General features: G+C 38.4%; 1 protein-coding gene across 4 annotated transcripts in view; it reads left to right on the plus strand.

The window, feature by feature from the left end:
* Positions 1-24,106, plus strand: part of MITF (melanocyte inducing transcription factor) — a 214,931-nt gene that overhangs the window by 158,809 nt on the left and 32,016 nt on the right. The gene's annotated exons all lie outside the window — the stretch shown is intronic.

Here is a 24,106-nt window from a genome sequence, read left to right on the forward strand (position 1 = left end):
AAGCATAGGATTAGTACCTAGACTATATAAAGAACTCCTGAAAATCAATAGGAAAATAATGAGATGAGAGAAACGGCAAAGAATGTAGATAGACAATTCACAAAAGCCAGCCTGATTTATAATTTGTTGTTAGTGCTGTCGAGTTGATTCTGACTCTAGTGACCTTGTGTCCAGCAGAGCAGAACCCTGCTTGGGCTTTTTGCACCATCCTCTCACCTTCCAGGACTATATCAGACAATGGTCTGCTGCTATTCATAGGGTTTTCATGGCCAATTTTTTCAGAAGTGGGGGGCCAGGTCCTTCTTCCTAGTCTGTCTTAGTCTGGAAGCTCTGCTGAAACCTGTCCACCCTGGGTGACCCTGCTGGTGTTGAAACCCCGGTGACAGAGCTTTCAGCATCACAGCAACACACAGCTGCCATAATATGACAACCGACAGAGGGGTATTGTAGTTCCCTGACTGGGAAACGAACCCAGGCTGGGGCAGTGAGAGCACCAAATCTTAACCACTAGACCACCAGGGCTGGCTGATTTGTAGAGAACTGCAAATTAAAACAGCAGCCATATACTATTTTACATACAATCAGATTGGCAAAAATTGGAAAGCCTGATAATACCATGTTTGGATAGAACAGGGGAAATGGAACCCTCATGCTTTGTTAGTGGGAGCATAGTTTGTACAAACACCTTGGGAACAATTTGGCAACATTTAATCAAGTTTTTACTGTGTGGAACCTGCTGTCTAGCAATTCCACTTCAAGATCTATACCCTAAAGAAACTCTAAAGGAGATGGGCAGACGGATGTTCACTGCAGCATTGTTTGTGATTGCAACAAATTACAGTCACCCTCAATGTCTGTTAATAAAGGAATGGATTATATGAAATATCATAATGTGGAGAAAATAAATAAATTAGATGTGTATGTATCATCATAGATAGATTTCAGAAATGTAATATTGAATGACAAAAGCAAGTTGATTCAGATATACATTTGGTTAATATTTATGGGGTTTTTTTTTAAAAGAAAATCACACAATAACATAAGTACTTTATAGGTGCCATGTTGTAAATGCTTGAAAATATGGATGGATACACAACAAATTCTAAGTAATAGTTGCCTCTGGGGAGAGAGTAGGGGGAATGGGATTGGACAGGTGAGCCTAAGAAACTTATCGTTATCTCCAATATTTAATCCTAAGCAAACATGGCAATATTTTAACTTTTTTCATTCCAAGGGGCAGGAAGATGGCTATTATATCACTCTGCACAAATTTTAAAAATAAAAAAAATTTGTAACTGTGTGGTGATGGATGTTAACTAGACATTGTGGTGGTCATTTCACACTATATACATATATCAAATCCTTGTGCCGTACACTTGAAACAATATAATGCTGTACAATGAAACAATATAATGACATATAACAATATAATGTTATATGTCAGTTATATCTCGATAAAAATTTCTTTTTAAAAAGGAACACTTTAAGGGAAAAAAAAAAAGTAGTGAACACATCCCAACCAAAGAGACTGCCCAAGGGTTTATCGCAGAAGCTTGTCATCACTGTTCTCTGCTTGGTTAGCTTCCTTGAGTGCTTGTCTTGGACGTTTTTTAGTAGTTTTCTATGTTGCTATTTTCCCTCACACTGTAGTTACCTTTAGGGCAGGAACTTCGCCTGTGATTTCTTTGAAGTCAAGCTTCATGCTGTTTCCTAAAGAAAATGTGACACTCATTCAATAGCCTATAGGCTGTTCACAAAAATTGTTAGAAAGCTTCTCAAACCTGTTGGAGTCGGTGTTGAGGAGGGTGTTGGGTAAATGGGCACTCGATCCTCTGCTATATCAGTGAATAGCCTTTTTGCAGGGAATTTGGGCAGCATCTGTCAAAATGTAAAACAGTTTTGACATTTTGCCCAACTGTCTTCTACCTCAAAGACTGCACCCGCCAATAAAGCTCATATAATGATGCAGTATGGTCATGAATGCAAGAGTGTACCAATTCTCCATTACTTATAGTAGTGAAAATTGGGAACCACCTAAATGCTCTTCAACCTGAGAGTAAAAAAATTTATCAATAGAATGGAACACTAGGTGGCTGCTTTTAAAAAGAGAAGTAGATCTAGGCACGTTGATGTGGAGAGTTGTCTATATTATATAATCATTAAAAAAAAAGCAAACTGCAGAAATATGCATCACACCACCAGATGTTTGTTTTAAATACATATATTGTATATATATGATTATATTTTTATTTAATTCTTTTTGAATTAACCTGAAAAGATAAAAAATACATGTAAACTTTAAAATTGATTACTTCTAAAGCATAAAAATAATAGAGAGGAATGAGATAGGGCTTTTTGTTCTAGATTTATATTGTCTTTATGGTTTTAAGATTTTTTTAATGAGCTTGTTTTATTGTTTAACGAACAACATAGTAGTATTACTGATGTTTGAATGACACTTCTGTCTAAATAAATGAAGGAAGCATGTCATGTGCTGCGTTTCATGTTTTATGCCATTATTTTTCTTTAGGAGATGGATTTTTCCTTGAGAGCTCTCATTTGCCCTGCACATGTAATGTAGGGTTTTTCTATGGTTCCAAAGAAAAAGCTGAGGTAATGGAGCCATTGACCATAGTGCATAGTTGAGTTTGCATGAAGGTGACTCAGATTTCAGCCCTTGAGATACTTGATCCTTGTGCGCAGTGATGGACTGCATCTCGTTTATAATAATGCAGTCGACTCTTTTTAGATATTTAATAAATAGTAGCACAGCTCATTGGACAGGAGGGTCGAGCTGGGCAGTTCCACAGTGTCATCAGCGTGTAAACTAAGCCAGTGATTTTATATCATCCTAACAAACGTGTTAATAGCATGATAAAACGAAGTCCCTTGAACTGTTTTGGCGGTGGTGCCTACTCAACCTTTCCATATTCAGGATGACATAAAGCTGTAACTGGCTTTTGTGTATGCAGTATAGATTTGATATTGCGCTTTTTATGAACTGTGACATGACAGATTATGGCTCTTTATTTTTTTTTTTTTAAAGATTTTATTTATTCATTTTTTTCCCCCCAAAGCCCCAGCAGATAGTTGTATGTCATAGGTTCACATCCTTCTAGTTGCTGTACGTGGGACTCGGCCTCGCGCTGAACGGAGAAGTGGTGCCTTGGGGCGCGCCCGGGATCCGAACCCGGGCCGCCAGCATCGGAGCGCGCGCACTTAACCGCTAAGCCACAGAGCCGGCCCAATTATGGCTCTTTAAATGAGAAGGGGAATTCTCTCTCTATTTGAAGTGTAAATTAACAAAATACTTATTCTTGGGAAAAGTTGTTTTCATGGTTGTCCCCGTTTGTTTTTGTTGTGGTTGCCCTTCTCTCCTGCTCCTTTTATCAGATAGATAGACAGACAGACACACAGACACACACACACAATTCATACTCATCAATACTTGCTACTAGAGTTGAACAGTTTTTCTTCAAAGAACAATTTTGTGTTTCAGAAGAGGATATTTATACTGAGCCATGTGATGAAAACTCTGCAGCAGATAAATTTGATGTCCCCTTGTGTATCTACGGTCTATCTTTGCACAGTTGTTACTTCCTCTGACATAGGGATACTTCGTCCGTTTGTGAGGTGGTATTGGTGATACCTGCCCCACTGGAGCATTGAGTCCATCCATCATTGTGCAGTGTTGGATAAGTAAATATGTGAGAAAGGGTGATTGCTAAGGTCTGGGTAGTTCTGCATGAGGGGTGGGTTGTAATTGTTGGCTGATTGTTAAAATAGGAGAGTAACAAAAGGAACCCTGAGCTTGACTTCCTCTGGAGTTGCTTAACCTGTAAAAATAATGAGCAATTCAGGATAGTTCGTATCAATTCAGTATTTGAACAGATGTTTATTGAACACCTGCTATAAGTAATGTATTGTAATAAGCATAGGAGGAGATATACAGCCTAGGTTAGTAGGTTCTAATGAAATGTAAACATCTTAAAATAAGTGTAGTTCTTTATAGAACAAACAACTCTTGTGTTCTGTGGGTCAGTCATTGTGCAATACATAGATACAAGCATGGATGTTAAACATAATCAATCACTCTTTTCTCCAAAGTTAAACAGAGATATTGCCTGCTTCCACGTATTACATTTAATTGTAAGTTATAGCCCAGAGAGAAATGTTAGAAGCTCATTTCAGTTTTTCCAATGGGAAGAAATCTAAGAGAATCTATTCATTTGAGGATTTTCCATATCGTAGGATTCTTTTCTAAACTAGAGCCTGTATTCTTTTAAACACAAGAAGTGTACATCATCATCAGGCATAATAAAAATGAATCATACCATATAGTTCTTGTTTGTGTAAAAAAATCATAATACATAATAAAAATTAATGGTAATTCCCTTTATATATGTGTAAATAAATATATTTGTATATATAAATGCATATATTCATATGTATTTAAATATGTACATATTTCTATAATAAATATATATTTATAACACACCCATATGTGTATTTATAAAAGGAATGAAACCTTAGTCCTGTATCAGAGATTTTAATAGCTAGTAACAATCAGCAACTCTGGTTAATTTAAAAGAAAAGAAATTTATTGACAGAATAGTGGGATACCTGCAGAGTTGCTAGGTAGGTAGGAGAACCAGGCTTGGAGCCATACAGCCAGGAGTAGGACCTCAGACCACACCCGCAGAATTAGTCTGGCGAACAACTACTGAAGCCTGCTCCGTTGTCCGCGCTGTACCGGAAGCTCCATCTTCCCGCACCGTGACCATCTCCAGTGGGGCCTGCTACTTATCTCTGGCGCCTGAGTCCAGGGTGAATGTATCTGGTTGGTGGCTTCTGAGCCATGTGTTCACTCCTGTGCAGCAAGGGAGGCAGGAAAAGAAACACCTACATTTTCCCACTTCTGTAGTAGGAGGCTGGCTCTGCAGCCCCCCAAATTGGCAAATTATTATTATAATAATCATACCAGAAAGTTTGGAAGGTAGGAAAGATGAAAATATCATCATACTCCATTGTTCTGATATAAAACTATTTTAAAATATAATTTCCTTAGTCTTTTTCCAATTCATGTGTTTTTGTGTCAGTGCTTTCATAACTTTTATACTATTATATCTGCATTTTAAATATCATGTATTTTTTCATATTACTGTATAATCCCCATATAAATAATTTTTAATAATTTCATAATAATTCAAGTGAATGTACTTATTTTGGCATTCTTCTAAAGTTGGAGTTTGCTGATACATTTTCATTATTATGAAAAATAATGTGATGAATATGTTCATATTTAAAGATTTGGCATCTGAACATTGAATTTGGGTGTTAAGAACGTGGAGAAAAATCTATTAACCCTCCATTCTCTAATAAGAAAATTTAGTATACTTAATTTATACCTTTTGTTAATTGATTTTAACATTGACACACTCCTGACTCCTTTTGATGTGAAATTTTGTAGGTTCAGAATTGAGTGAGTTAAATTTGGGGCTGTTTAAACTTTTTAAAACATTTTATGTAGGCAAGCTATGTTTATTAAGCAAAGATTTACTAAATAGCACTATTTTTAAATTTAATATTAGGAAAACAAATACATGACCTAATAGTAAATATCCTGTATCTAGACTAGGTAACTTGATGTGCATCATAATAAGTTTATGGCTGTCACATGACTATTAACACTTGCCTCTTAATATTTTTTAAAGTAAAACATTTCTGTTTCATCAGGATCACATATCTTAGAATGATCTTCTTACTTTGTGGATGTTCTGAGTCAATTACTGTATTCATAAGTGGATTCTTTTAGAATTAAATGGTATTATCATAAAATGAACTATGTTCATTTTATTAGTTTATTAGCCAGCTGCCTTGGTAAATCTGTCAATATCCCATTTTCAGTCTTTAGAAGACTTGCTCCCTCCTGTAAGATTCTGGCAACATCACTTGTTCATTTGGGATATGTTTATTATATGTCTCATGCATGTCAGACTGTGCTAAGTACCAGGTACAAGAACAGAAAGGACGTCTGTCTGCTATCAAGGGGGTTACATCAAGTAGGTGGTTTTATATTCTGGAAGTGTATGTGTATGAATGCTTTTGAAAAACCACAGTAGATTGTTTCTGGGAATAATGACCAAAAAAGAAATCTCATTTGTGCATATTTAAGTTATTGGCATTTAGGTTAGTGTGCATAGTTTGAGGACTCAGCTCTGGAAAATTCTTGGATATTCTTCACCATTCTTTGAAATATGGGGATATTTGACTTGATAGATTTTCTGCCCTCTCTTTTTTTTGCTATCATTAGCCCTTCAACCCAGTCTGGGTTGTAATTCTGCTCTCAGGTAAGGGTGGTTGCACTTACGGCTTGATGTAAAAAAGACATTTGTGTGGCAAAATTGGATGGGTTAGGGGAAAGCATAGGATTTTTCAGCATTAAGTCTCTCCTTGTAAGATTCCTTATCTTCTTCCCATTGATGATTCCCTTTCTACTCCCTTGACACCTAGCAAAGGGCTCTTTGTAGCTCCAAGTGTTCCCTGGAGTTGGGATCCTACAACATGTAGTTAAAGAGTCAGGAGTAGTAAAATGTAATTTAAGTTAATAATCCAAATCTGAACTCTACTCTCAGAGATTAAATTGGGTGTAATCTTGCAGGATCTTGGTGGGGAGGTTGGCGAGTATGTTTTGTGTTTTAGAGATATATATAGATTTCCCTTTAGGAAAGATGGAGCCTTGGTCTTTTTGAACTTTTGCTCACGTTGCCTGGTGACAACATTACAATTCAACTTGGATCCATAGAAAGATGAATACCATCATGTATTTGTCTCAGTATGGGATTATTTGTGATATTTTTTCCCTTCCCTTTGCTCATCTTTATTCTCTAAGTTTTCTCCAACCATGTACCTTACATATTTAATGAGAAAGTCATAACATTTTTGTTTTGTCCCTATTCTTGAGAGCGATAATCAATAAAATTCCTTCAGTGGTTTTTCTCTGCTGCATTCCCTTTTGGGGGTGACAATTTTAGGGGTCTTTTACATAAGCATATTTGCCATATCACTTGTAGCAGAGCACTGATCACTCCCGAGAAGTGAAGCCATGATGCATCCTGCATATTTTGGCTGGTTTGGAGCCCAAGAAACTAGGGGTTAGAGCTCTCACTATGTGAGAGCAGGTAAGTGACATCAGACTAGTTATTTAACCTCTCTGCTCTCGGTTTCCTCATCTGTATAATCAGAATAGTGATAGCACTTTATTGTGCGCATCAAGTAAAATTCAGGTATATAAAGGCCCGAGCATTATGCCTTGTATAAAAGAGATGCTCAGTAGAAGTTAATTTTCTTCCCTTTGAATAGAGAGGGTAAAAATTGTGTTAGAACTCAGTCTCATACCCTCCAATGACCATTTTGAATATGGAAAATTATGTAGCTTTGTTGTTAAGTAAATAATCATGTTCTATCTACAGGAAAACAAATGAAAAGTATTGCATTATCTGGCCTTTTATTACATGTCTTTCCTTAATCATTTCTATTATTTCATGAAAGTGCTCTCTTTCTCTCTCTCTCTCACCATTTTATATCAAAAGCTAACTTTCTAAGCACATATTCTGTGGTAAAGGTATAACTGCATGATTCCGTATTTCAGAGCCAAAAGGGGAGGAAGAGAACACTCAAATTCAGTCACCACATTGTAAGCATTTTCTGGAGTGCTAATTAGATAAAACATGTAATAAAAGGAAGCTTCAGTTTGGCAGTTGAAACCACTTGTCATTTTGCTAAAAGTGAGAGTCCATTTAAGGTCATTTGAGTCTGCGCTTATCTGTTATAGGCATCATTTGAGACAAAAACTTTGTGGGAAGAATATTGTTTAATTAGTTCTATTTCCACCACTTTAGCTTTTTCTTGTTTTTTCTTACTAAATAGTTTATAGATTTTTTTTTTTTTAACGTAGGGTATAGGGAGGCAGATAGCAAAGTAAAAGTAGATCTAGAATCTTTAAGACCGCAAAGCATTTGCCATTGAAATCATCAGGATTAAATTATTTTATATAAACACCCAGGGCAACATTTGTGTTTGTGTGTTTGTGTGTATGTCTAAGAACTATGTACACATTTTTCTTTTTTATAATTCTTTATCATGGAAAATTTATAGTATATACAAAAGTAGGAAGAGTACTACAATGAGACTCCTTCTCCCCATCATTCACCTTTAACAGTTGTCAGCATTTGCTACACTTCTATTTATACTTTTAAAAGCAGTTAGAAATAAAAGTCCGCGTGTCATATACAAAATTATAAGCTAATGACTTTTGAAAGCTCTTAAAAATTATTATTTTTTTTTTTTGTGAGGAAGATCAGAGCTAACATCCGATGCCAATCTTCCTCTTTTTGCTGAGGAAGACTGGCCCTGGGCTAACATCCATGCCCATCTTCCTCCACTTTATATGGGACGCCGCCACAACATGGCTTGACAGGTGGTGAGTCGGTGTGTGCCTGGGATCCGAACCTACGAATCTTGGGCCTCCGAAGCGGAGCACGTGCACTTAACTGCTACGCCACCCGGCCAACCCCAAAATATATTTTTTAAAAAATCCTTTTTTAATGTTGGAAATGAGTAGATGAAAAACTGTTGTTTTGTTATTGATAGTTTGGGAGAGTAAGGATTTATGTGAAACATTGTCTAAGAAGTAATTCTTAGAATTAATTAACTAAGAATTAGCAAACTCTGGCTTTCTTTGCAAGTGCAGTAATGTTCCTTTATTTAGTATTTTCACAGACAGAAAAGACTGTCAAGTGACACTTAAGTGATATTGCCCATGCACTCATAGTTCGTGTTCAGAAACACCAAAGCAGGTTCCCAGTGTGTGGTGTTTTTTTTTCTTTCTTTTTTTTTTTTTTGCTGAGAAAGATTCACCCTGAGCTAACATCTGTTGCCAATCTTCCTCTTTTTTTTTCCCTCCCCAAAGCCCCAGTACATAGTTGTATATTCTAGTTGTGAGCCCTCTAGTTCTTGTGAGCCACCGCCACAGTGTGGCTCCTGACAAAGAGTGGTGTCCTTCCGTGCCTGGGAACCGAACCCGGGGCCGCCGAAGTGGAGCGCACCAAACTTTAACCACTAGGGCATCAGGGCTGGCTCCCAGTGTGCCTTTTGAATCGTTAGAATTGTTCACTTTCATTCTGTGTAGCTTTAGGGCACAGTTTATCATTATTCTGTCAAAGTGATAATTTACCAGCATAACTTTTCCTGCCCACGTTACTATCCAGAACTCAAGTTGATATGAAGTCTTGGGGTTTGAATTAAGCTATTTACAGTGATGCTGACATTTCCTCCTCCTTCCAATAAACTAAAAAGGTGTCCTTTGCATGTCAAGACAAGATATAAAGTCACTGTTAACTAACTATGAAGCTCGGATGCAAGGTGAAAGCACATCAATAGTTTCTGAGGTATCTATGCCATTCCTGTGGCTTAGACTGGTTTTGTTGCCTTTTTCTGAAATCGACCACTAAGAGCGTTGGTGTGGGAAATTGGCACAATATCTCTTAGTGTAGGGCTTCTCTACTGTCAAAATTGGGGCCACGTAATTCTATGTTGTGAGGGGCTGTCCTGTGCACCATAGGATGTTGAGCAGTATGTTTAGTCTCTACCCACTAGATGCTAGTAGCAGCCCCCGGCTCCTATCCCCAGATGTGACAACCAAAAATGTCTCCAGACATTCCCACATGTTCCTCAGAGGACAAAATCACCTGTGGTTGAGAACCACTATCTTAAAGGGTAGGAGCATTTTAAATATAAATTTGTGTGTGGATTTCCCTTCCCTCCATTGTCCCCCACCCTAACCCTCCAATTATAAGCTCCTTGAGGAGAGGAATGAGGTATTTTCTTTCGTGTTGAGGTCCTTCTATTTACTACACATAATGTATAGACTTTTGGGGACTGACTAAACCATCACTTTTTGCTTTTGTTTTATCCAAACCGCATAGTGCAGTGGGCCTTTTAACAAAAGAGTAAGCTGGACACTTCTCTTCTTCCCTAATTTTTTGATATTGGTTTCCAATTAGCTATACGGCGACTGGCATTTCAGTGGTACAGTGGCCTATTTTCTTTCTTATAAAAGGCATTACTATATCGTACAATAGTTTAACCTTTCCTTTAAAAATCCCATGATACTTAGTTGCTTTTGGTTAACAAAAATTCCTATTGAGTCTGAAAGATTCTGTTTGTCTGCCGACTCCCCCGTTCCTACCCCCTCACCCAAAAAAACGAAAGAAAAAGCATCAACTCTTAAATTACTCAACGTCCTAGGGCGGTTTTCCCATAACAAATGTTCACTTTGACTTTCTCTCTTGTAAAGTCCTGTCTTCATTGATCCACTGCTTGCCTGACTGCCTGCTTTTGTTCACTTAGGAATTGGATAGAGCTTTGGTTTAAGGCCTGGTGTCCACCCAGGTGAGGAACATATATTAAAGAGAGGCTTATTTATGATGAAAGCATGAAAACAAGTACTCAGAAGAAATATTATTACAAAGCCTCTCTGTACAGTTTCAAAACCAGAAATACTATGTTGAAATATGAATTCTACAGATAACTCATACCATGGCAGTGTTTAATACAATGGTTAGGAGTGAGCCCCAGCTTTCTCATCCCTAAAATGGGAATAATAACAGCCCCTACCTCAGAGGGTTGTAGTGAAGATTATATGAGCAAATTCATTGAAAACTTTTAGAAAAACTACCTGGCACCTAATTAGTGCTCAATAATTACTTCATTTTCACTTTTTAATTCTTTCTCCTCGTTATGAGGAGTCTCAGTACATTCCCATTTTCTTTCCCCTATTAAATCCTCACCTCTATTCTCAAAAGAAGTATTTTGTCCTTTTCCTCTTTACACCGTTTATCCATTATTTTTATCACACAAAGAAATCCAATTGAAACTATTCCAACTACATATATTGGTTTTGTATAGGTGTGTCCCACCTCTATAAATTTTTATAGATTTGTAATAAATTTGAAATCTCTCTGAGAATTTGCTTTGTGGAGTGTGATGGATCATTTTTTGCAAATGAAATTTTTTTTAGTGAGGAAAAACAAAACTACTTCTACATATCTCCATAAGCTTAGGTTTCAGTTGATTGTATTTTCTTATAGGACATAAATGTAGATTAGTGGCCATTTTGTTTGAAAGAGATAGTCCTGATTTTTTTCTGAAAAGGTCAGTATGAATTCAGTGTTCTACCCCCTGCACAAGTAAAAAATTATTCATTTGTGGCTAAAATACACACTTCTGGTTTGATCAGTGAGAGCACTCTATGGGCAGATCCAACTTACTTTGTTAACAAAATGTTTTTCTGAGAGGTGCTCAGGCCGACAACAAAACACCACAGAGGATCACAGATCGTGTTGAATCCATGATCAGTTCATGGAACATCAAGTCAGTTCCTTTAGAAGAAAAGTTCAGGCAAAGGTCCAGAATAGTAAGCAAAAAAGCAGACATTTATGCTTGTGTTAGGTTGATAGATTGACCAAGTGCTTGCTTAGTAAATATGCTACCATGAAACTTTCCTTTTTATAGAAAATGAATAAAAATAAAGTTTCTAATACATAAATATATATGCTCTGTATGAATGAAAGATGTCTGAAAGAGGCCAAAAATGTCCCTCCTCCCCTTTGCCCTCTCTGCTCCTTCAGGGTGGCCTTGTATTCTTTGAGATGGAGGAGCTAAGTGATCTAACACTGATCTACTTGAATGTGAAAGCAAAAATTTCAGGACTACCAGTAATACAGAACATTATTTATTTATTGAGCGTTTATTATGTGCCAAGTACTGTTCATGCATTTTATCACTTAAACTAATCAACATACCCAGCAGCTACTAGGTGGGTAATATCCATGATCCCATTTGCAAATGGAAAACTGAGGTTCCAAGCATTTAAGCAACCTGCTTAGGATTTGAACTCAGATCTATCTGAAATTCCAGCCAGATATTAACAATACTAGACAGGCTCTCTCCATTGCACTCCAATAGTTGGCCATACACTTAGCTTGTGTTCCTCAAGCAGGTATATATATGGGATATTTACAACTGTGTGCATCATTTATAATAACTTCTCGATGGTGATGTGAGACATTTCAGAGCATTGTATAAGAAAAGTCCTTTAATCTGTGTGCTATTCTTACATTAGATTTGATGCAAGCCAAGAAGAAGCCAGAGACAAGACCTGGTAGCATGTATCTTGTATCCAACCGCATCTTAATATTTGAGACAAGGCATCATCAGCTCTCATCTATGTGGCTACAGGAGCCTCCTAATTGTTCCTCCACTCTGACCTCCCATCCATATCGACCCCAGAGAGATGTTTTACAAATGTTCATCACGTCATGTCACTTCTCTGCTTAAGACCTCCCAAAGGCTTCTTATAAGTAGCAGGGAAGAAAAATCCAGTTCCTTACAGAGGCCTGCAAAGCTCCATGACGTCTGGCCCCGACTGCCTTTCTCAGTTCACACGCTGACCTGGTCGCTGCCCCAGCCCTGCTGGCTTAGTTGTTTTTGAGGTTGTTCTTGTTCTTCCAATATGCCAAGCTGCTTCTCACCCCAGAGTTTAGGCTCTTCTGGTGCTCAACATTCCTGGCTTTGCGTCATTCAGGTTTCAGGTAGAATGTCAGCACCACAGAGTAGACTTCTTCTCTCCCAATGGCTTTCTTTATTTTATTTTCTGCATTGCACTTATGTCACTGTATGAGATTCTTCTTTCTGCGTTGATTTGTTTCTGTTGTGTTTGTCTCGCTTCCCCAACCTAATGTAGTTTTTGTGGGATATAGTTGCTGCTGTATCCTCGGTGCCTTCGTAAATGCTGGTTGAATGAGTGACTGAGTTGTTTGTTACGTCGGGGTAGTTACAGTGTGTCTGCATGTACAGCTCTCAGCACAGTGCCTAGCACAGTCAGGAAGCTCTTGAGCTGCTGCTGTTATTGTTGGGGTTGTTAATTCCATTCTGGAATGTCATCATCACATAATCTATACAGCAAGTCTTGCGAATTGCCCAAGACAATGCAGTTCCTCAAACACCGGGAGGACTCTGCAGTCTCATGATATAGGCCCTGAGGTCTGTGTTATTATGAGGCAGCTGCTTTTTGCCAGTTTTCAGCTCATGTGGACTTGACCTTCAAACTGGGAGCATTCAGCTCTCATTTCTGACTGACCTTTTGCTTAGGCCCAGGGCAATGTTTTCATCTCTGACAAACTTGACCACTGCCAGTTTCTTAAGAGTGTCGGTCCTTACGAGAAGTTGTGCTGCCTGTCCCCTAATGATCGCTAATACCCGATAAACTGCAAACAATGGGGGCATTTTGGGGGGAAAAATGCTAAAACAAAAAGGCGTCTGCAGTTCTGAGGCAGTGCTAAACTGGGGCACATGGAAAAGTTATAGCACGTGGAATGCTGTGCTCGCAGCTCCCCTTAGGAGGAGAGAGAACTGGACAGTCCTTACAATGGGCTATTATAAGGGCGCCATTGAACCACGTAATCGCAGCCCTTTACAAAACGGTAAAAATGTGGCAAATATTATACAAATTCAAACTGTCCGGGCTTCAGTGCTAGACTAAAAATTTCATAAATAACAGGGTCCTCTTAATCTGATCAAGTATTTAAAGAAAAAATTGAAACGAGGCAAATTTTACCATTAAATAACAACTTAATGGGTTTATCTGTTGTTTGCAGAATTTTCAATAGAGGAATTCTGCCTGAATATATTTGTAGTTCTCCAGATCCATAGACTTTAATTTTTGTGGAATTTATAGATTTTTTAAAAAATTACAAGTTTAGTGCCATGTACATTATAAAAAATGTAGAAAAGAACCAATAAAAGAACAATCACTTATAATTTCATCACCCAGGCATAGTCATTATTAAGACTTTGCAGAATGATTTGTCATTAGTCTTTTTTGTCTATGCATATGTGTAAACAACATTTTTAAGCCAATTTAGAATCAGTGTATGTAGTGTTTCTAACCTGCTTTGTGTTCCTACTTACATACGAACTTACCCCTCATTAGTTTTATAAAATATGGATTTAATGACTGTATTGTATCCATTTATATGCAGTGGTCTCAACTGGGGGCAATTTTGCCCCCCTAGAGGACATTTGGAATGTCTGGAGACATTTTTGGTTGTCACAACTGGAGGAGAGTGTGCTACTGGCATGTAGTGGGTAGAGGCCAAGGATACTGCTAAGCATCCTGCAAGGCACAGGACAGCCCCCCAACACAGAATCATCTGGCCCCAGGGTCAATAGTGCTGAGGTTGGGGAACCCTGAATTTATATGACTACCTCATGATTAATTGAATCCATTGTCTGTTATTAGATATTTGTTTCCAATTTTCATTATTAGAGATTAATGGTTGGCAGACTTTCTGTAAAGGGCCAGATAGTAAATATTTAGGCTTTTGGGGACATAAGGTCTATTACTCAACTCTACTCTAGCACTGTGACAGCTTGAAAGCAGTCACAGACTGTATGTAAATGAATGAGCATGGCTGCATCCCCATGAAACTTCAGTTAGAAAAACAGGTGGTGGGCCCCAGGGTAGTAGTTTGACTATTCCTATTTTCGATAATGCTCTGATGGACATCCTTGTACTTAAATCGTTGCCCCTGTATCTGATGATTTCCTAGAAAAGTTCTTGAACGTGTAAATTGCTGGATGGACATGTATGTACCTTTTAAAAGTTTACATCAATTTATTTTATTTGTTAAAGTTCTACCAATTTATTTTGTTTTCCCACCCATACCATATGAGATTGTTCATTTAATGTGGCTTTCTAAGCACAAATATGCCACCACCATTCCATCAGATTTGGAACTACCTCCAGGAATGTGAAGTATGAAAGGATAAGGCAGGGTTTGCCAATTTCAAGACAGATGGATGAGTGGAGCAGGCTAGTGGGAGTGTCAGAATGAGGAGTGGGAGAACTGTGGCAAAATGAAGAGCAAGTGGCCCTTGCTCTGGATTGTGACCATGGGCCAGCTGCTTGGGGACCTCGGCTGTAATTGTGACTTATCGAGGGGTCTACAGTTTAGAGATGGAGATAAACCTCCAGGCTCCTGGCCGTGTGTGTCAGACCCTCAGAGCCCTAAGCCTCACAGACGAGAGCTATAAGAATCGGCAATCTTTGGGCAGACCCTGATCAAAAAGAAGCTTTATCTCTCAGAGTAGGGAGGTGGGCTGTGAATCAGCTGCCTGACCTGGAGACTTAGTTCCTTTAGAACTAAGGCAGCAAGAGTGAGTTAGTCAGGAAGAGTGAGAGTCTGTCACTTCTGTTTCCTCAGGACATTTCCAGAGGCTGTCAGAATCCTAGCCTCTAACCCCTACAAGGTCCTACACAATCTGACCCCTTGTCCTTAAGCTTCTGTCTCCCACCTCCCACCCCATCCGTGCGCTTCAGCCTCACTGGCTTATTCATTGATTGATTCACCAAATATCTACTGAGTGCCTACTGTGTGCCAGGCCATGTTCTGGACAAAGAAGAGCAGGGTACTGGGATCAGCAGCACGGGCAGGGCATGGGTTGGGATTTTGAACAAGTTCTTAGGATAGCTGTGGGAGGTAAGGTTAGAGGTCATGATGCTAGGGTGGAGTGGGAAGTAGGTACAGTGGGCAGGGGTCCTCAAACTGGTGTGCATAAGAATCTACCTGCAGAGCTTGTTAAAACAGATTTCTGGTCCCTAGAGATTCCGATTCATTAGCTCTGCTGTAAGGCCCAATAATGTGCATTTCTAACAAGCGCCATGGTTGGCACTGGTTTAGGGACTTGTAGGCCATTGTAGGTACTTTGTTTTTTCTCAGAGATAAATGGGGAGCCATTACAGAGAGTTTTTTTGCAAAGGACTAACACAACCTGACATACTTTACAAAGATCATTCTAGTCGGTGTATTGAAAATAGACTGCAAGAGGGAAAAGACAGAAGCAAGTAGAAGAGTCCAGAGACTTACAATAATCCAAGTGAGAAATGATGTTGACTTGGATCAGGTGAAAATGGGTTAAATTCTGGATATATTCTGAAGAGGGAGCCAATACTTCTTGGTGGATTGGATATAGGATGTCAAGGAGAGACAGGAGTCAAAGATGACCAAGATTTTGGTCATGAGCAACTAGGTTGCACCAGATGAAGACCATTTTTTTGGCCTACAAAGAAATGATAATTTCATATGTTCCAACCTAATAAAGGATGGAGTTGCCATCTACTAATATGGAAAAGACCATGGGAGGAGCAGGTTTGGAGTAGATATTGAGCATGTTAAAGTTTGAGATGTCTGCAGTCCTCCAAATGGTGCTGTGGAGTAGGCAGATAGAGATGAATTGGGGGTATAGAGACATCTGGACTGGGTGTTTACATCCGTGAGACTGGCTTAGGTCTCCAGGGCTGTGCGTGTAGATACAGACACTCCAGCTCTGAGCCTTGAGGCACTTTGACATTTAAGAGGGAGAGAAGAGGAGAAAACTAGCAAAGGAAACTGAGAGGACATGATGCAAGAGGCAGGAGGAAAACCAGGCAAGTGTGGTAAATTAGAAGCCAAGTAAAGAATGTGTATTATGAGCCTTCTTGTCGTTCCCCGAACATGTGAGGCTTGTTCACACCTGAGGACTTGGCACTTTGCTGGGATGCTCTTCCCACCAATCTGCCTGGCTCATCTCCTCCCCAACTTCAGCTCTGTGCTTCAATGTCACCTTCTGTATGAGGCCTTCCCTGAGCAGCCTGTGTAAGATTTAGGATGGTTGCCTGGCATTTGGTTGGTGCTCAAGCAATATTTGTTGAATGAGTAGTGAACCTATGACTCTTTTGATAGGAGCAGGAGTCCAGGTGAGAACCTATTAAAGCCTGGCACTCAAGGTGTGGTGTGGTCCATGGACCAGCAGGTGAGCATCCCCTAGGAGCTTATTAGAAATGCAAGATCTTGGGTCCCACCCCAGACCTATGGAATTACACTGCATTTAACAAGATCCCAGGTGATCTGCTTACACCTTAAGGTTTGCACCCAGTCCTGTATTTAGTTCTTTATGTATATGGCAAGAGGGTGATTGGGTGTGCTCTCAGGTGGCAACGACTTGAAATAAGAGGTTAAAACTATGGAAATCAGATCTCTTCTGTAGTTGCTTCTGTATTCAATCAGTTGTCACGATATGATTAAAAAAAGAAACTGTGTGAGGAGGCTTTCAAGAATATTTTATATGGTTATCCAAGTGATTTATTAGTTTATTTTAAATTGACCTAAGCTAGGGGTAAATGTAAAATGCACAGCATCTGATACATGGTAGACAGTTTTGAGTGAATGAATGCTAATTCTGTTTTCTGTATTTTAAAAAATATCTTGCTATTTAATATGCCATATCCATGCATAATGACTGATAAGATCCTCAAAGTGCAGGCCCTGTAAATGCATGATTTTCTCTTAATGTGAGTTATGGATTAAGTTTATTGGGTCTTGCTGAGTCTCTCATAGGAATTTGATTCTGAAAGTGATGTTTTTATTCTGGGATTATAAATACTTCGCAGGCAGACGGCTACCACTCTTAAATCTCTCATATTTCTGTTTGACTGAGATAAGAACTTGATGTATACTCAGACCTGTGGCTTATTTTAATCTGAGAGAGAAAAAATAGTATATATAGTAGGAGTTTTCTTATAATATCTTTTTTCATGAGGCTACTCAATATTGTTTGCCCTAAACCCAAAGTATGCCTGCCTTGCGGTTTATAATAAGCACACTGTTTTATAGGTCATTAGCAAAGAATAAAAGACCTGATAGGAATTTTGGGTCGGGCTGGTCTAGTTTATTCTATTACAACATCAAGATTTTAGAAAATAGATTTGCTGTCTTTTCTTTTTGTACACATTTGCAACTCATTTCTCTGAATCCAGAAGCCTAATGATCCTACAAAGTAATATGACAGGAAGTGGTGTGAACATATACAGACCAATAAAAATGGGATATAAATGCATATACATTAGTGTGTGCACATAGAGGGCATGTGAGTATACCTCTGGATTTACATCGTTTTATCTTCCCCTCTTTACTCAGTTAAAGTTCTAGATCAAAATGATCAACAGTGAAGGGTGTTTCTGTCATTTACCACTGGGGACAGAGTGAGGGAAACCTTGGTTTAATGTCTGACCCTCTGACCCTGGCAAGTCTTTTTTTTTTTTTTTGTGAGGAAGATTGGTCCTGAGCTAACATCTGTGCCAGTCCTCCTCTATTTTGTATGTGGGTCGCCGCTACAGTGTGGGTTGATGAGTGGTGTAAGTCTGTGCCTGGGATCCGAACCCACAAACCCTGGGCTGCTGAAGCAGAGCATACCGAACTCAACCACTACACCACCAGGCCAGCCCCCTTGGCACATCTTTTAATTTTCTTTTCAGAGTTTCTGTTTCTTTACCTTTAAAATGGAGGTAATTAAGCATACTCTGTGTTCTTACGTGGCTGTTTGTCCAGTTTGGACAATATTTGGAAAAACAAATACAAAATTATATACCCATATACTGTTTCTCTTTAGAACAATCACCTCATTCTTTTCCTCAAACCTTGCTAAAACTTCTACCTAATAGAAAAGCTGAATTATAATTTGGTAAAACTTTCTGACAGAGCAGGGGTTGGCATTTTCTGTAAAAGTCCAGATAGTAGATATTTTCGGCTTTGGAGGCCGTGCAGGCTCTGTTGCAACTACTTGTAGTGTGAAAGCAGCCATGGCCAACATGGAAACAAATGGGTGAGTTCCATGAAAACTTTATCTGTGGACACTGAAATTTGGATTTCATATTATTTTCATGTCATGAAATCTCATTCTTCTTTTGATTTTTTCCAACCATTTAAAAATGTAAAATCTATTCTTAGTTTACAGGCCATACAAAAATAAGGAGTAGGCCTGTGGGGCTGGTGGGAAGACCCTGGTGATAGGGAAAAGGACTTGTTCTTTTCAACCTTTGTCACTTCTAACCTTCCTTTATTGAAGTACTCTTTGTTTTTGCTTTTTGTTTGCATCTGATTTTTTGTGTGTGTGTGTGTGAGGAAGATCAGCCCTGAGCTAACATCTGATGCCAATCCTCCTCTTTTTGCCGAGGAAGATTGGCCCTGGGCTAACATCCGTGCCCATCTTCCTCCAGTTTATACGGGACACCGCCACAGCATGGCTTGACAAGCGGTGCATCGGTGCACGCCCGGGATCCGAACCTGCGAACCCTTGGGCCGCTAAAGCAGAGCGTGTGCACTTAACCGCTGCGCCACCAGGCCGGCCCTGTTTGCATCTGATTTTGATTCTTCTGTCTTAGGTCAGGATTCATATCCTTGTTGTCCTTATATTTTGTTAAGGATACTTTTGTACAGATTGTACAGAAAACATGACTGAGTGTCCGAGAACCTGTGTTCTGGGCTTGAGTTTTCTCTTGCAGTGATGTTATAATTGTGGGACTGAAAAGAACCTTGGCACCTAGCAGATGTGACCCTGAACAAGACTTTGCTCAAGTCATTTAAGAAAGCTAGCTTTCTCTGTTTTACCTTTTTTTTCAGGGATGGTGATTACATAATTGACCTTCTCTATAAATTGTCATTTAAAAAATAGTATGAAAAAAATAGTGGGATGAGGGTGGCAGTGGATAGCAATTGATTGAATTATAATCCCTTTAAATTTCCTCAAGCTTCCTGAGCAAAAGGACACATTCTGTCTCTAAACATAAAATGAGAGATCTGAACCTTTGTTGACTTGTTAAAAAATAAAATCAGTTATAAACTAAAAGAGTTATTGGAATCTTCACTCAATCTTATTTATATTCTGGTTTATAAATAGTAGAGGGAATAGAAGACCAATGGACATCAGATGGGGATTTTTTTTTTTCCTCCGATGAATTCTTCTGTGAGCCAAGATGGTAGTATCTACAGGCACCATCTTACCGTGATGTGCTTCAGGAGCTCTTAAGAATGAAACTGATGAAAAATAACCTGTCAGTGTCACCTGGGAAGTGGAGAAAATAAACTGTGACAGTTAGAAAGTGATCCATTCCACTTCTCTTGCTATCAATTCAAGATCTGATTGAAGAAAGGAAAATGGCAAAATGATAGTGGTAGTATCGTAACAAGGAAGAAAAGTTTCAGTCTTTGGATTTTTGCACTTTAACCAGAGAGCTAGCATATTTTATGTGAAATATAAATTATATCAATAAAATATTATATTATAATAGAGTATTAAGAATTTTAGCTTTATTTTGTGGTCTGTGCTTCAAGTGCTCAGCAATATCCAGGTCAAAAACATGCAAAAATTATTGGGAAATCATGCAGATGTTTGATGCCACCTATATGTTTTCATCTGCTTATTTGTTTGATTGGCTATTTAAAAATTGGTAAAAGGGAAGTCACTAACTAAAAACCTGTGGTTCAGGATGGTTGAAGACAGAAAATTATATTTATACGGCTTTTAAAATAGTCAAAGGACTGTAGAGCCTTATAATCATGCTATAAGCAAGTTAGCGCAGGGGTAATGTCTTCCTCCAGCGTCTTCTGGATGAGGGAGGCAAGACACACAAAGGCTGTGTCACACACCACCGAAACACAGTGGTGAATGACATGGCTAGGATGGGTGCTGATAATGCTAGAATACTATGTTCTAGATCGGTGGTTCTCAAAGTGTGATCAGAGAGCCTTGGGGGTATCCAGGACCCTTGCAGTGGTTCTGCCAGGTCAAAACTATTTTCATAATAATACTAAGAAGTTATTTTCTTTTTTTCATGCTCATTTCACAAGTATACAGGAGAGTTTTACAGAGGCTACATGACGTGTTAAAATGTCATTATTCTGATGGCCAGTGGAATATGTGCTAGTGTATAATCTTGTGTTTTAAAATTCTCTGTTTTAATTCCTAATGTGGTAAATATTGATAGATATAACCCACATAAACACAATAAATTTGGAAAGTTTAAAAGAATCCTAAGACAAAAACAGTTTGAGAATTGCTGTTTGAGGTATGTGGCTATGGCTAAGCCTGTTAGAGGTGTGATTAATTGAATGCTGAAAACACCTCTATGAGGCAGGCTCTATTATCAGCCCCATTGAGCACGTGAGGAGATGAAGGCCTGGAAAAGTTAATGACTGGCAGACGGTCACATCAGTAGTAAGTTGCAAAGCCAGAATTTGAACCCAGGTTTCGCATTCTTAACTATTCTGCTGACTGTGCTGTCAGGCATGCTGTCTCTCAGAGAAGCACCAGAAATGCCTGGATTTTGACACTAACTTCTCAGAAGAGGAACTAACTTCTCAGAACCTAGGCCACCCTGCAGGGAATGTAGATGTGAAGATTATCCCCGTGGACACTGTAGAGCAGAGACCACATTCTAGTGGCTTGTGGGCTGAGTCCAACCCACGGATGTGTTTGATTGGTCTTATGCAATGTGGAAAATCAAACAAGTGGGTATCATTTTTTTAATCTGGGAGATTTCACTTAAAAAAGAAGTTCAGCTGGCCAGCTAAATTGAGAAATTGGAAGATCTAGCTAGACTAGACTAGTATTCCCAAATGGCCACAATCAGCTGCAGTTTATGTCAGCTGTTCCTTTTAGATAAGATGTGTGTCCTCTGATTTGCCACAGACCTTACCACTCCATGTTACCCTACAGTTTATGTCCGTCATTTATGTTACCTGTTTCAAGTGTTTGGACTGGAAACAGCTGGAGATGTTCTGTCTACCGCATAGTGTTTATAGCCAATCTGTTCTCAACTTACTTGAAAACCAAAAAGATGCTGACAGTAAAAGAGCAAAATACATCCCACTCTGATTACCCCAACCTGAATGTAGTAAAGACCTCACTGACAATGCCAATAGAGAGCAAGTTGCTTCTTTTCTTTCTAAAGCACAAAATTCTAATTCATTAAAGAATAAGGATCTGCCAGTGAATTAACATTTATTTTTAAATGTGCAGCCGTTTCTTTTTTAAGTGTAATAGTGAAATGAGCACATTACACCCATTGCCCTCATTTTATGTTTATTTTAGTAATGTCTGTTGTCCTCATCATTATCGTGTCTGGACCCTTTATGAACCTTAAAATGTCTCTGTGAACCTCTGTGTGCATGTTAGATCAGTCATTTGAAGCAATTTGAGATTGTCAACCTAAAGGACTTCATTATCTTGGGCATTTGGACCGAATTATTGAATTTCAAATTTTTATGCTTAAAATAGCTCCCATTTCAGCAGTGAATAACCATTTATCATAATTTTTAGATATATATTTGTTTGGCATTTTTTCTTCTTTTTCCTCCCCTCAGACTATAAGTTTCCTAAAGGTGGCAAATGTATTTGTTCACAATGTATATTCTGTGATTTGCACACTGTTTAGCACATACTAAAAGTAAATAGTGGAATGAATAAATAAGTAAATGTATAAATGCATCAGTTGTGTATATGATAACTCTTAGTCTTCTCTAGCCCCAAGAATTATATTAAAAGATTTTCAGTAAAAATTTTCACGCTTCCTAATTCGAGGGTTAAATTGGGAAGACATTTATTTCTTATTTTCCACATAAATAAACATCCAGTCGTGTGTGTCTGTGTATATTTTTCCTGTTCTATTTAGGATAGCTCCCCCTCTTTCTGATGCGAGATCAGTAGGAAGGTTACATATCTATCCAGCTAAGAATAAGATGTACATTAAGACCAGGATGCAAGATACGGCCATTGAACTTGAACGTTCATCACAGAGACTCCTCCATCCTTAAAGACAGTCTTCCTGCAGTCGGCAGTGGCAGAGTTATTCGGCCATTAGGAAAGTCTCGTGTGTAATAGTAGCATTTAGGCAATGTCTTCTCCAAAGGGGGCATGTAGCTCTTAACCTATTGCTGCAAGAGAAATACCATTGTCTATTAATACCACTGGAACTAAAGATGAATAGTGAATCGGCCTTGATCTGACCGTGAGTTTGACTTTGATAGCTCATCACTTAAAAAGGTTCTTTTATATTTATGAAAAAAAGCATGACGTCAAGCCAGGGGGAAAAATTGATATCAATATTTAAGACCAAACTCTTAGGGCTTCCAAAAAAACGGCCCCTTGTGTGAACGTGTTTTTTTTACATGCATAACTAATTAGCTTAGGTTATTATAAGCAGGGCCGCTGTGATAAAGTTTCCGGTGGTGTCTCGGGATACCTTGTTTATAGTGCCTTCTCTATGCCAGTCAGTCTTCGAACCGGAATTACAGAAAGTAGAGGGAGTGAATAGTCTACCGTTTCTCGTTGGACTGGGGCCACCTAAAACGTTGTTATGCTGGAAATGCTAGAATATAATCACTATCAGGTGAGCTTTATTCTTATTCTTATTCAGTCTCTGAAATATAGTGCAATCAATTGGGTAATTCAGCTTTTCATGTTATTGCAGTAGACACTGTTTTCAATAAGTACAAATCTACTATTTTAATGCTGTTTATTGTTTGATACCATAAGAAGTAATTCAGTGTAATTTTGAACAAAGTAAGTATTAGCAGGATATACTTTTTTCCCTGGCGCATGGCTATGCTCTCTCCTTGAGCTCCTGAAATTGTGTTTATCAAGGAAGAAGTGACTTTAAAGTGAATATTATTGCTTTTTTAAAAAAGCATTCCTAATTCTGTATTGATATTTATAAGATAGGAAGAAAAATATCCTGGTGGCTTAATATTCATGCCTTTAAAAACACATGCATGTAAGAGTTACGCTTTTGCTTAATGTGGAATTGCTTTTTATGTTGAGTTCAGGCTCTTAATTAAAATGTTGAATAATCATGTCCAAATGAAAGTGGGAGGAATTAATCCACAACTAGTTGATTTAATCATCAGAATGTTTCTGTTTATTTTCTGCAACCATTTTACAGTTGGTTCTTAAGGAGTTTTTTTTTGTAACAGAAAGCTGTTCTGTTTGCCAAAGAAAGTGAAATAAATTGAGCTATGCTTCTTCTTCTTGGATTGTTGTTTTGATCTTAATAAACCTTTCAGGTGTGTTGGGGAAATTTTTGCCCTACAGCTACTTGCAAATTTTTAGTTATTAGACATGAGAAGAAGGGCACAAGGTTTTAAAGAGATGTACCGCTAATTAGCAGGGA

Source organism: Ceratotherium simum, chromosome 5, assembly GCF_057802395.1.
Source record: "Ceratotherium simum simum isolate JZ-2026a chromosome 5, ASM5780239v1, whole genome shotgun sequence".
NCBI lineage: Eukaryota > Metazoa > Chordata > Mammalia > Perissodactyla > Rhinocerotidae > Ceratotherium > Ceratotherium simum.